General features: G+C 38.3%; 1 pseudogene; it reads left to right on the top strand.

Moving 5' to 3' along the window:
* Nucleotides 1–837: 837 nt before the first annotated feature.
* Nucleotides 838–1,217, top strand: LOC138080788 (glutaredoxin-related protein 5, mitochondrial pseudogene; annotated as a pseudogene).
* Nucleotides 1,218–8,933: the final 7,716 nt, after the last annotated feature.

The raw sequence follows: 8,933 nt of genomic DNA, 5'->3' as shown, positions 1-8,933 counted from the left end.
ATGTCACTTCTTAATGTGAGCCTACACATTGTGTCATGCATAAATACTGTCTAGCTGAAAAACATCACCTGAACTTAACAATGTTTTTCAGGATGTGATTAAAATTATTAACCATATTAAAATACATGCTTTTAACTCACATCACATACCTCTGTGAGGAGACAGACACAGAGCACGTCTTCTCTTAAACACAAATGTGAGATGGTTTTCTAAAGGTATATCACTGGCTAGAGTTTTTGAGCTATGAGAGCTTCTCCAAATAATTCTTTTAGAAAAATGGTCACCACTGGCAGCATATTTCACTGACACAGAATGGATGACAAAACTTGCTCACTTGTGTGACATATTCAACCTGCTCAATGAACTCAATCTGTCCCTTCAGGGGAGCATGAGAACTTGTTCAAGTCAGCAGATAAAGTGGCTGTATTCAAAGTTAAACAGCAGTTATGGGGGTGAAAAGTTTGGGTTTTGCTTTTGGTTGTTTTTTTTTTTAACATGTTTCAAACATTAGCAGAGATTTTGAAAGAGGTTGAAACAGGGGCTTCTTTCTCCCAAATGGTGCGTGATCACCTATCTCAGCTTTCGAAAGGGTTTGAGCATTATTTCCAAACCAGAGATGATCCCCAAACTGGGAAGGAATGGATCTGCAGTCCACTTGTGAATAAACCAGGTGAACTGACTTTGGCCATTCTAGGAGAGGTTTAGTTGCTTGAGATCACAAACGACAGTGGCCTTAAAAGTATGTTTGGGGCAGTTAAGGGCTCTGGCCAGCATGTGGGGATGAGAGGATCCCTGAGCCAAGCAGGTCTCTGCTTGTCTGGGGGAACAGCGTGGATAATGGCCTGTAGGGCCCCAGGTGTGCAGGTGCTGAGCTTAGGTGGCAGCAGCTCATCGGAGCACCTGGACACATTGGGGAAGGACAAGGTGGTGGTCTTCCTCAAGGGGATGCCAGAGCAGCCCCAGTGCCGCTTCAGCAATGCCATGGTACAGATCCCACAACCTACAATGTGCTAGATAACCCCCAGCTCCCACAAGGCATTAAAGACTATTCCAACCAGCCCACCATCCCACAAGTGTACCTCAACTGCAAGTTCATGGGGGAGGTGGTGACATTCTTCTGCAGAGGTACTAGAACCGGGGAGCTGGTGGAAGAACTGAAAAAGCTGGGGATCTGCTCTGCCCTCTTAGATGAAACAGAAGACCAGGACTCAAAGTGAGGGTGACTGAGCCAGGAGCCACTGGTGTCAGAATCACACTGCCAGAGAAGCCTTACCAATTCTGGTTTTCACTCTTCAGATGACTCCTTGCACTGATACCTCCATTGTATAAGCAACGGGGTGATTTCAGTGATTTATCATGAATGTAATTGTAACCACTGGACTGTCATAATCAATATTGTATTATAAGAATGCTGTTAACAAAATTCCTTCTTATGTTGTTCTTTGCTCTTTGCCTGATTCAGGAGTAAACCTGCTGCTGCTGCTGCTGCTGCTGCTGCTGCTGCTGCTGCTGCTAAGTCGCTTCAGTCATGTCCGACTCTGTGCGACCCCATAGATAGCAGCCCACCAGGCTCCCCTGTCCCTGGGATTCTCCAGGCAAGAACACTGGAGTGGGTTGCCATTTCCTTCTCCAATGTATGAAAGTGAAAAGTGAAAGTGAAGTCGCTCAGTCATGTCTGACTCTTCGCGACCCCATGGACTGCAGCCCACCAGGCTCCTCCATCCATGGGATTTTCCAGGCAAGAGTACTGGAGTGGGGTGCCATCACCTTCTACAAATGGAAGCTTGCTGCTGCTGCTAAGTCGCTTCAATCCTGTCCGACTCTATGCGTCTTAACCTAGGAGCTTTTGAATCATCATCATTATTCAGGAGTCCTCTGCAAGTATGTCAGTCTGCAAAGTTAATTCATACCCTCTCCCCAGTTTTTTGTAACTTGTTAAGAAAAATAATGGACAAGGAAGACAATGAGATAACTGGGGTGCTTTTTTTTTTTTTTCAAATAAACTGCCAACCCAGAGTGGGGAGAAGCTATATTTGAGACAACTTCAAATCTCTATACATTTTGAATTAAAGTCAAGGCAGAATATACTGAGATTGCCACAAAAGCACTGAAAAGTCTGCTTCCATTTCCAACATCCTATCTTTGTGACGCAGGGCTTTCTGCAGTGACAGCGACCAAACCAAGATCGTGGAGTAGACTGGACATAAGCAACACACTTTCAGGTGTCTCTGTCTCCCATCACCCCCAGATAGGATCATCTAGCTGCAGGGAAACAAGTTCAGGGCTCCCACTGATTCTATGTTATGGCAAATTGTATAATTATTTCATTATATGTAATAATAGAAATAAAGTGCACAGTAAATGTAATGTGTTTAAATCATCCTGAAACCATCCCCGACTCAGCCTGTGAAAAAATTGTCTGCCACAAAACTGGCGCAAAAAGATTGGGCACTGCTGTTTTAAAGGTTGAATAATATTCCATTGTGTACAGGCATACCTTGGAGATATTGCAGGTGTGGTTCCAGACAATAAAAATAAAGTGAATATCGCAACAAAACACTCCACATGAATTTTTGGGTTCCCCAGTGCATATTAAAGATATGTTTATACAATATTATAGTCTGTTAATATGCAATAGAATTATGTCTGAAAAACCAATATACATACTGTAGTTTAAAAAAAAACAGCTCTTAGTTTCAGTAGTCTTTCCTTTTGTATTTTTAGTCCTTTTTTTTTCATTTATAGCTGCCCTAATTTTTATTTCCTTCTTTCTGATAACATTCAGCTTAATTCATTGTTTAGTTCCTTGATGTTCTTAGTTGTTGTTGTTAGGTTGCTTATTTGAGAGCTTTCTTTTTTCTTAATATATACTATTATCATTATAAACTTGCTTTCTAGAACTTCTCATAAGTTTCAGTATGTTGTATTTCATTTTTATTTGTCTCAAAATATATTTCCAATTTCCTTTTGATTTCTCTTTTAACCCTTTTGTCATTCAGGAACATGTTTTCTTAATCTCCATATATTTGTGATGGGCTTCCCTAGTGGTTCAGCAGTAAAGAATGCACCTATAATGTAGGAGACATGGATTTGATTCCTGAGTCAGGAATATCCCCTGGAGAAGGAAATGGCAATGCACTCCAGTTATTATTGCCTGAGAAATCTCATGAACAGAGGAGCCTGCCAGGCTACAGTTCGTGTGGTCACAAGAGTTGGACATGACTTAGCAACTAAACAACAAAAACACCTGTGATATGTCTGGCTTTCCTACTGTTATGGATTGTCATATCATTGTGGTTGGAAAAGAAAGTAATTTCAATTATATTAAATTTGTTAAGACTTGTTTTGTGACCTAACACATTATCTACCATGGTGAGTATTCTATGTATGCTTGAGAAGAATGTGTATTCCAGGGGTATTGGATGAAATGTTCTGCATATGTCTGTTAGGTTCATCTGATCTGATGTGTAGTTTAAGTCCAATATTTCCTTATTGGTTTTCTTTGGGGATGTTCTGTCCACTGTTGAAAGTTGGGTATTGAAGTTCCACGGTATTATATCGCTGCCTATTTCCTGCTTCAAGTCAGGAAATAATATTTGCTTTCTATATTTAAGGTACTCTGATGATGGACAGGGAGGCCTGCGTGCTGCGATTCATGGGGTTGCAGAGTCGGACATGACTGAGCGACTGAAATGAACTGAACTGACTGATGTTGGATGAATAAAAATTCTATTAATATGTCCTCTTTGTAAATTTATTCTTTATCATTATGTAATGACTTTCTTTGTCTCTTGTTACAGTGTTTGACTTCAAGTCTCTATAATTATAGCTATCAAATCTATGTAATTATAGCTATCGCTGCTTTCTTTTATTTCTCATTACAATAGTGTATCTTTTTCCATTCCTTTACTGTTATTAAAGTTGAAGTGGGTCTCTTGTTGTCAGTGTATAGTTGGGTTTTGTTTTTTAATTCATAAAACAACTCTACATTTTTTAATGGAAGAATTTAATCCATTTGCATACAGAGGAATTACTGATAGGTAAGGGCTTAGGCCATTATTTTAATTGCTTCTGGGTTTTTGTAATTCTTTTACTCTTCTATTGCTGTCTTCCTTTGTGAATTGATGATTTTGTTGTGGTATGCCTTGATTCTGTCCCTGTCTTTTGGGTATCTACTAAGGGTTTTGATTCTTTGTTATCATGAGGCTTGCATACAACATCTTATATTCATGACAGGCTAAAATGATAAGCTTAATTTTGAAAATTAATACATAAAAAAGATCTATATTTTTACACTCCATTTTATGCTTTTGATGTCACAATTTACATCTTTTTATAAATTGTATATTTATTAACAAAGTATTGCAGTTAGAGTTGTTCTTATATTTTAACCTTTAAAGTTTTAAGAAATTTAACCATCACCATCACAATATCATTCTGAATTTAACTATTTATTTGCCCATAGGCTTTATACTTTCATATGCTTTCATATTCCTAACTTACATGCTTTCATTTCAGAATAAAGAATTCCCTTTAACAACTTTCATATAAGCTCCTTCAGCTTTTGTTTGTTTATGAAATTTCTCTGTCTCTCCAACTCTGAAGCACAAGTTTACTGGGTAGAGTATTCTTAGCAGGGTTTTTTTTTTTTTTAAATCATCCCATTCCCAATGGCCTGTAACATTCCTACTGAAAAATCTGCTAATAGGCTTAAAGAGGATTCCCTGTATAAAGTCACTTTTCTCTTGTTGGTTTTAAGATTCTATCTTTAACTTTTGATAATTTCATTATAGTGTGTCTCTGGGTAGATCTCTTTGAATTAATCTTGTTATACATTTTATGGACTTTGTTAATCTGGATATCTTTCTTTTTCCATATTAAGGGAGTTTTCAGGCACTATTTCTTTGAATATGCCTTCTGCCCTTTCTCTTTTTCTTTCTTGAAGACCTAGAATACCTACATTGGTTCACTAAGCGGTGACCCTTAACTTATCTTTGCTTTCTTCCATTCTTTCTTTTCACTCTTTTGATTGGATGATTTCCACTCCCTTGTCTGATTCTTTCTTCCACTTGATCTGGTCTACTTATGAACATCTCTGTTGAGTTCTTCATTTATTGTGTTTTTCATGTCTATGATTTATGTTTGGTAGTTTCTAAAAACATTTTCTGTCTTTTTGTTGAAATTTGTACCTTGTTCATGCATTATTCTCCTGACCTCAATAAGCATCTTTATTACCATTATTTTGAACTCTCTATTGGGTAAAACACTTACATCTACTTCATTAAGGTAAGTTCCTAGAGATTTTTTATTTTGTTTGAAACATCCTCATTTCTTTACTTTTCTTGATTTTCTGTGTTGGTTTCTGTATAAAACAGCCACTTTTCCCAGTATTGACACATTGGCCTTGTGTAGATGAACCTCCATAATCAGCCTGGCCTGAGCTCCTGATTGTCTCTAAAAGTTTTATGATCAAATCCTGTCTTTTTCCTTGGTGGCTTCCTATAGTTAAGGGTGTGCCAATACTCATCAGTGTCCCCAAAGATGTGGGAAACCTTGTTATGCCTACTTAGGCTTCTAGACCCTTTAACTCCCCGATGCAGGTTAATTGGAAGCCCAATTATCAGGCAGGAACTGGGAAAATCGGGGCATTAGATATGCAGTCTATCCTCTATCAAGAAGAATCCAGAAGTTGGGTGTTTTTGCTTACTTACTTTTTGCTGAATCAGGGGAAATGGTTGCTGCAAGTGCTTTTGTGTCCAAATAAAATAGCCTTTGTTTTTAAGAAGGAAATGGCAACCCACTCCAGTACTCTTGCCTGGAAAATTCCATGGACTGAGGAGCCTGGTAGGCTACAATCCATGGGGTCGCAAAGAGTCGGACACGGCTGAGCAACTTCACTTTCACTTTCACTTTAGTTTTTGCTGAATCAGGGGAAACGGTTGCTGCAAGTGCTTTTGTGTCCAAATAAAATAGCCTTTGTTTTTAGTTGTCCCAGGGGCTCATGAATGATGAGCCCTGTCAGCTCCCAAAGCTACATGATTTGGGGGCTAGTCCCTTGGGTGGTAGTTGAAAATCGGGGTGTGAGATGTCTGGACCAGCTTTCAGGAGTGAAAATGAACACTTGGTCTTACTGTTGGAGCTGGGGGAGATAGCCCACCAGCTTTACCAGGCTTACAAGAGGATCCTAGTCAGCTCCTACATGCAGACTGACTAGAAGCCAGAACCATGGCAGCAGCTAGAAAAATACACAAATTCTTTCCAGAGACTAACTGGGAGATGCGCATTTTTGTTTTCTCCCTCCATGCTGGGCCTGGGTATATAAACTACAGGGAGTCTTCAAGCATCCTTTCAAAAACTGTTTCTTTGCTATAGTACTGTAGGATTCATGAATGTAAACTCCATTGGCTTTCAGAGGTAGGTTATTTTGGAGTCTATCCCTCAAGTGGCAGTTTTAAAAGTCAGGATTGTAAACGTGTAGAAAGTTCCTTCTAGGGACATGCAGGATTTGGTTTCATTGTTGGAGCAAGATGGAGGGAGAGGGCAGGGTAAGTACCCACTGGCTCTTTGTGGCTCTGGGGAGGATTCAGCTCAAATGCAATCTACTCCCTCTGCCCTAAGCTTGAGGAAATAGCCACAGGGAGTGCTCAAGCACCTAATAAGAATTCCTTCTTTGCTATAACACCGTGGGACTTGTGAATGGAAGCCCTTTGGTTCTCAGAGCTAGATGATTTGAGGGTCCATCCCTCAGGTGACAGGCTTAAAATCTGGGGCATTAGAAATGTGCCCAAACACTTTACTGATCAAGAAGGGGCTGGGAATTCATGGTTTCGGAAAGATTATAAGGCATTATTCTGGGGTGGTGTTTATAGGAAGTGTCTCACCCTTCACTATACATTTTCATGTGGGTATTTTCTCAGTTCCCAATGTGTAGGAGTCACTCAGGCAATTTCTAAGCTTCTCTCAGAGGAAACTAATCCGTGTGTAGCTGTAAATTCAGTGCATCCATGGAAGGAGGGAAATTCAGGAGTCTCTTGTGTCACAATCTGGAGGTACCTGTTGATATTTTCTCAGAACCAACTCTTGGTTTCATTGACTTTTATTATTGTTTTTGTTTTGTTTATGTATGCTGTATTATTTATTATTTTTCCCATCTGCTGGCCTTGGATTAAGTATTTTCTACTTTGTTAAGGCATACAGTTTTCCACAGTGGCTGCACTAACTCACATTCCCACCTACACTATAGGAGGGTTCCCTTTCCTCCACACCACCTCCAGAAGTTGCTATTTGTAGACATTTTAATAATGGTTATTCTGGGTGGTGTGAGGTGGTATGTCATTGTAGTTTGAGTTAGAATTTCTCTAATAATTTGTGATGTTGAGCATCTTTTTATGTGTTTTTAGACCATCTGTTTATCTTTGGAGAAATATCTCTTTAGATCTTTTGCCCATTTTTTGATTGGGTTGTATTTTTTATATTGAGCAGCATGAGTTATTTGTTATCTTTTGGAGATTAATCCCTTGTTGGTTGCTTCATTTGCAAATATTTTCTCCCATTCAGAGAGTTGTCTTTTCATTTTGTTTACAGTCTCCTTTGCTGTATAAAGGCTTTTAAGTTTAATTAAGTCCCATTTGCTTTTATTTTCATTACTCTAGGAGGTGGGTCAAAAAAAGATCTTGCTATGATTTACATCAAAGAGTGTTCTGCCTCTGTTTTCCTCTAAGAGTTTCATAGTATCCAGCCTTAAATTTAGATCTTTCATCCACTTTAAGTTTACTTTTGTGTATGGTATTAGGGGATGTTCTGATTTAAGAGACTGCTTTTTGTTTTTTCCCATTTATATGCTTGCCTCCTTTGTCATAGATTAGGTGACCATAGGTGTGTGGGTTTTCTATCTTGTTGCACTGATTTATTTCTGTTTTTATGCTAGTACAAAATAATTTTGATTACTGCAGCTTGGTAGTATAATCTGAGGGCAGGAAGCCTGATTCTTCCAGCACAATTTTTCTTTCTCAAGATTACTTTGGCTATTTGGGTTCTTTTGTGTTTCCCTACATATTTTGAATTTTTTTCTAATTAGAATTTTTGTTCTAATTCTGCTTTAAAAATGCTATGGGTAATTTGATAGGGATTGCACTTGTATTGTAGAGTGCTTTGGATAGTGTAGTCATTTTGACAACACTGATTCTTCTAACCCAAGAACACGATATATCTCTCCACCTTTCTGTCATCTTTGACTTCTTTCATCAATATCTTATAGTTTTCTGAAGACAGGTCTTTTACTTCCTTAGGTAGGTTTATTCTGAGGTATTTTATTCTTTTTGATGCAATGGTAAATGAACTTGTTTCCTTAATTTCTTTTTCTGATTTTTCATTGTTAGTGTATAGGATTGCAAGGGATTTCTGTGTATTAAATTTGTATCCTGCGACTTAACTAAATTCATTAATTAGCTCTAGTAATTTTCTGGTGGCATCTTTAGGGTTTTCTACATATAGTATAAGTACATCTGCAAACAGTGAGAGGCTTACTTCTTTTCTAATCTGGATGCCTTTTACTTCTTTTTCATTACTGATTGCCATGGTTAGGACTTCCAAAATTAGATTGAATAATAGTCTTGTGCTTTCTCTGCATCTATAGAAATGATCATGTTTTTTATTTTTTTCCGGTTTGTTAATATGGGGTATCACATTGATTGATTTGCATATATTGAAGTATCCTTACATCCCTGGGATAAACCCCATCTGATCATGGTAAATGATCCTTTTAATGTGTTGTTGGCTTCTGTTCACTAGTATTTTGTTGAGGATTTTTGCATCTATGTTCATCATGGATGAAACTGATCTGTAATTTTCTTTTTTTGTGATATCTTTATCTGGTTTTGGTATCAGAGTGATATTGGCCTCTCAGACTGAGTTTTGGAGTGTTTGTCCCTCTG

Source organism: Capricornis sumatraensis, chromosome 6 (assembly GCF_032405125.1).
Source record: "Capricornis sumatraensis isolate serow.1 chromosome 6, serow.2, whole genome shotgun sequence".
Classification (NCBI taxonomy): domain Eukaryota; kingdom Metazoa; phylum Chordata; class Mammalia; order Artiodactyla; family Bovidae; genus Capricornis; species Capricornis sumatraensis.
Note: the sequence above shows the minus strand (reverse complement) of the source record. Positions and strands in the feature narration are given on the sequence as shown.